Source organism: Aedes albopictus, chromosome 3 (genome assembly GCF_035046485.1).
Source record: "Aedes albopictus strain Foshan chromosome 3, AalbF5, whole genome shotgun sequence".
Classification (NCBI taxonomy): domain Eukaryota; kingdom Metazoa; phylum Arthropoda; class Insecta; order Diptera; family Culicidae; genus Aedes; species Aedes albopictus.
Window position 1 is genome coordinate 121142086 of NC_085138.1, and position 5444 is coordinate 121147529.

Below are 5444 nucleotides of genomic sequence, written 5' to 3' on the forward strand. Positions count from 1 at the left end.
TGACGGGTTCGATTCACGGTCGGTCCAGGATCTTTTCGTAAAGGAAATTTCCTTGACTTCCTTGGGCATAGAGTATCTTCGTGCCTGCCACACGATATACACATGCAAAATGGTCATTGGCAGAGGAAGCTCTCAGTTAAAAACTGTGGAAGTGCTCATAGAACACTAAGCTGAGAAGCAGGCTTTGTCCCAGTGAGGACGTTACGCCAAGAAGAGGAGAGAGAGAGGACCCTACTCGCTTATTTTCGAATAGGATGAATATGGGAGCGTAAGATTTCTAATGATGGAACACACATCCTATATGAATTGTCTGTCGGTTTCATTCTAGCGATTGCTAGAACGCGATTTAAGAGTGTACCATCAAACTCGGTGAAATAGCTAAACGGCGGAGGCTAATTTGCTGCATTGAATGTAATTTTTTTATCACTACGTGAGTGATGTGCAGCTTAAACAATGTGGTATCTTAAGAATATTTTTGTAACAATATTACCTGGTTTACCACTTCTTTGGCATTAGGGTCATTTTTGACCCAAACCGTACACCACACCAGCGACCTGTTCCCAACGTGATGCAAAAGGAAGGTTAAGAGCTTAAAATCAGTTTAATACGCGCTACCGAGGTACAACGACCCACCTTACTATCTCCCTGATAAAATAATTTTTCATATGACATGTTTACACTAATCGATAGCATTTTTAATTTTCTATTTTCTCAACCAATAAAACCTGGAATTTTACCAACTAATAAAAGATTAAAATTAAAAACCGATTTCAGCCATTTCTGATGTAAGAATGTGAAAAGTTTTTCCGTAGATTTGCAGATCGAAATGGAGCAGAGTTGTAAAACTTGATGTGAAAATCTCTTTGCTTACTCGCAAAATTTATTATTTGTGCAAGAAGGGCCGTTTTAAGTGTAAAAATGCGTATTTTGTAGTCCAAAACCGCGAGTACTTTTGGGGCAAAATGCGCCGGCCTTCGCCGTAACTCCAAAACAGCCATTGGCGTTTGAATTATGACTACAGTAACACAGACGAAAATCAGAACCTTTCAAATGTGCATTAATTGCTTTATTAGCTGCAGCACTAACGTCGAGTAAACGCCGTGATGCATGCAACACTCGAACCACGTTTTTTCTTGGCGTGTTACATTTCGTGGAGCATTTTTACGTAACGGGCGGCGTGATTTACCACCCCGAAAAACTGAAAAACACATACCTATTTGATCAATAATTTAAAAAAATCATAGCATAGCTTCTACAATGTTATTTGATTTAACGTTTTCAATAATTGGAAGAAAACACATTGAAATTTAGGATGCCGGCAACTAGAATGATCATTATTAATGAATGAATTAGAGGAAATTACATTTCAATTTCTCTGAAAAAATTAAAGTAATCGTTCGCAAATTATTTTTTCAGGTGATTTTCATGGATTAAGTAAAATCCGCTTGGAAGCATAGTGAAAATCCAAAAAAAAAGTTATTGGAAATTTCGCACTGTATCGTATTATAAATTGTACCTACAGTGACCCCACAATTTATGAATCGGCAAAAATGACCACAGTTTATGGATCAACATGGTGATTCATAAATAGTGTACAAAATTAAAGTGATTCATATGTATATGGTTTTCAATTTCAAGTGGGTTTTACTGCAGTCGAAAGTATGCAAAATTGAATCGTGTAGTTGTCATCCATCACTAACGATCCATGCATGAATGTGATGATGGCAATATGTTCTGTGCATTCAATTGTTTCCTCATTTTCAAGGGAACTATTTGGTGGTCGCCGATGGCACGGAGCTAACCAAATTTTTAATTCTCGCGTTTAGTATCATACAGGCGTGTCTACAATGATCACTTCTCTTCATCGATTTTCTATTCGGATTATCCCGGGAAATACGACCAATATTGCTAATTTAGAGAAAACCGTTTTACGGTAGAACGAAAAGCTACCGCAGCTGTCAGATTACTGATTTATTCTGATGATCTCTTGGCCAACAGCGGAAATGTCAAGCGTTTGCTTTGATGTTGGTTGATGCGTGCGGAAAAGTTTGTACCCTTGGCAAAGCGTGTACTGAAGGCAATATGATTTGGAAGCGAAATATTACATTTTTTCTACACGGGGAAACGAAACTACTCAAAATTAGGCATTTTTCACTCAGCTTGACAGCTAAGTACAACCAGTCAAAATTGAGTTATTTCGATATAACTCAAATTTGAGTTATTTCACTGGAACATAAGTTTGGATGAATTTAAGTGTTTCGGGACTACTTAATATTGGTTTAAAATTACTCAAAATCAAGTCCTGTGCTGAAGCTGTTTTTTTCATGAAAATTTCATGATTTTGTTAGGGGTTTCGATCATTTTACAATATAAGAAATGCATACAATAACTAATTTATTCATTTTATTTCGAATCCAAATACAATTCAATAAATACAATCACATTTCACTTGCCACAAATTTCACACTTAATTGTTCCGATCTCGCACGGTGCTCCTCCAAGGTACTTCCGTTGTTGTGAAGATTTTGTTTCCAGAATCGGTATCGGGAATGCTGTTCTGGTAAGAAATCAAGCAGTCAGAAACGCATCGTTAGAAGCACATAATTTTATTACCTACCAATTGAAAATGTTGTAATCCGAGCGACGGCAACAGCAAAGATGATTTTCAGCAGGTCGTTTCAATATTTTCCCGACTGAAATCCATGCACACGTTTCCATCGGTGCCGCCGGTTCGGTCGGGTGTTCTGAAAAATATAGTTGGCGTTATCAGTGGACATAGTTAAAAAGGAGAAAATTGAAAAACTTACCCGGAATGCACGCATCAATTTGATCCAATATGGCGTACGTGATGAATTTTCAGCCAATGCTGAGTACTGCATCAACACTCCCTTTTGGATACTTTGCGAAAATGGGAAGCAAAACAAAAAGCGCTGATGCGTTCAAGTTCCATTTTACTCAAAAGCGAGTAGTTTTGACGTACTTCAGCTTTGAGTGAAAAGTATTGAAGACTGAGAACAAAATAGTATCCAAAACCGTAGTGATAGAAGAGTACCTAATTTTGAGTTCTTTTTATGTCAATTTTGGCTAGTTTCGTTTCCCCGTGTATACAATTGCACATTTGAAACGTCAACTTCGCGAGTGTAATGATCAAGGAACTGGTTACGCTATCGATGGCTGTATTTGACGAAACTGCGTTACCTTCGCTTTGCAACCAATGTTCATTCACGCAGCGTGCGTCGACTCACACACGAATGAGATGATCGTGGTTCGATTTTAGGACGATTGCCGTAGTGATTCGTCATTCCAAAACACGATTTTGACAATTTGGGCTGATCGGACAAATCAGTCGATTTCGGGATGGAGCTTCCGTTAAATGCACCTAACCGCCGTCTAGCTCGTTAGCGCCGCTCTTTCGTCGTCGTCGTTTGCTCTCACATTCTCTCCTCTCGTTCTCTTAATGTGCAGTGTGCTGCGGCGGCCGTCGTCGCGGTCGTCACCTGCTAACCAAATTACACTTGTCGCTCGGGTGAAAAATGCTGGCCCGGATCACTAAATCGGCCATAGCTCCGGAACGCCTTGACCGATCCAAACCATTTTCAATAGCAAACAATGCGGCAAAATTCCGGTTCGATTCGAGCTATAATCCGAAAAATCGACCAATGGGAAGTGCCTTAAAAATGAGTGAACTTATTTTGTTCACAGACACACATACATACACACATACAGACATCATCTCAATTCGTCGAACTGAGTTGATTGGTATATGTGGCTTGACCCTCCGAGCCTTCTAACGAAAATTATTTTTTTGAGTGAACATATAGCCTTTCAGTTCACTTAGGTGAACGAGAAAGGCAAAAACATGCAAACTTAATCAACTTCAGAGTTGACGCAGGTTTTTTTTTGCTCTCTCCAATCGCTGACAGCTTCCATTTCACGCGGCGTCGCCCGTGGCTCGTTCTTAGGTATGCGGTATCAGTTGCAACAAGGTTAGCCATCAAAATCTTTTTTTAGCCACCTGTTATTTTCCATAGAAATGCACAGTTTTGCAGAAATATTTTCTGGAGATACGTTGAACACCGTTGAAAAGTGCCTGTTTTGCATCTTTTCTATTTCTTGACCAAGCATTACTGATTCTGCAAATGAAGCTTGGCGGGGTTTGATTACATTACGTCCCAACTGAGTCGAAACCGGTATTTAAGTTTTGTGTTTTACGAATATTTTCCCATTATTTACTTTTAACATTCACAAATCTCATTCTTGTATTTTCGTTTGACTGGTACTAATTGCGAATCTTTTCTGAAATCCGCAGACCACCAAACAAGTTGCGCGCCAGCGCCAGCTAAATGTAAATAGCTGAATAGATTTATTCAGGGCAAATCCGACAATGTTCCTGAACGAAGCTAAATCCGAGTTCGAACGCACATTCCAATGCTCGATTAGTATTACTTCAGTGTCTAGAATCCTGCACGCCGGAGGATATACTTGGAAGGCTCTTGAACGAAGGGCCATTCAAGTGCGGGAGGACCAAATTTGCCACTTGGTCAACGAACTTGCATCGATAAACTGGGACCTACATAACCTGTGTTTTCCTGACGAAGATAATCGAGGAATGCTAAGCAGCAAGGGCTGTGCTAAAGTGGGGTATTTTCCGTGGAGATTTCAATCCGAAAGCTCGAGTGTCACTCCTATGTTTACTTGACAATCTGGAATTCTGAATATGTACATGACTGACGGAAACTTCTCCAGGCAGAAATTCTTCGAATGCTGCCGCAGTTTTGCGAACAGTGGAACAGTAAACCGATACACTGGATTTCATTCAGTATGGATTTTAGACGGGGCCAAGAACAACTGGCATCATCGCATCGTGGAGTACTTGCACTCGATGTGTTTTAGGAGATCGATTGCAATACATATGATCAATATTCACTGCGTCAACATTTTCCTCGGCTAGTTCCCTTCCATAGCCATCTTCAGATGCTGCAACACTACTACTAACATCCGCCAGTAAGGATTCGTTAGTTACTTGCATTGCGCATACCGCACTTATTCGAATGTGCATCGTGTTCGCGTTACTCATCAGCATCCCCAAATCATTCTTCATATTGTCCAACTGCTCCTTAAAACCTCTGTTAACATTTTGGGCAATGCACAAATTCTTACGAGAATCGACTAATAGTTTTTTCGGGACCAGAACGCACAGTTTGGAATAGGTGGATCAGATGATGGGGCGGTCCTCGCGTTTTCAACTATTCTCGTTCGAATGTCTCCTTTGTCAACAGGAACGCAGCCCAAACCGACTAATTTGTCTTCGACGATCTGTACGAGCTTTCATATGTTGCTTTCAGCTCGTCCGCCAAACTCCGAATCGATTGATTAGTTGCCGCGCCAGCACGGTCACGCTCTTCTGGCCTCAATAGCTGCGTACGAAGGATGTTGTATACATA

General features: G+C 40.4%; 1 long non-coding RNA gene across 2 annotated transcripts; it reads right to left on the reverse strand.

The window, feature by feature from the left end:
• Nucleotides 1-2383: 2383 nt before the first annotated feature.
• On the reverse strand, nucleotides 2384-3099 carry LOC109622556 (uncharacterized). Of its 2 annotated transcripts, none has more exons than XR_009999389.1 (2): nucleotides 2618-3099; nucleotides 2384-2552 (listed from the first exon to the last, which is right to left on the reverse strand). It is a non-coding gene; the product is annotated as an uncharacterized LOC109622556 (long non-coding RNA). The 2 variants fall into 2 exon arrangements; XR_009999388.1 differs by having other exon boundaries at nucleotides 2384-2557.
• Nucleotides 3100-5444: the final 2345 nt, after the last annotated feature.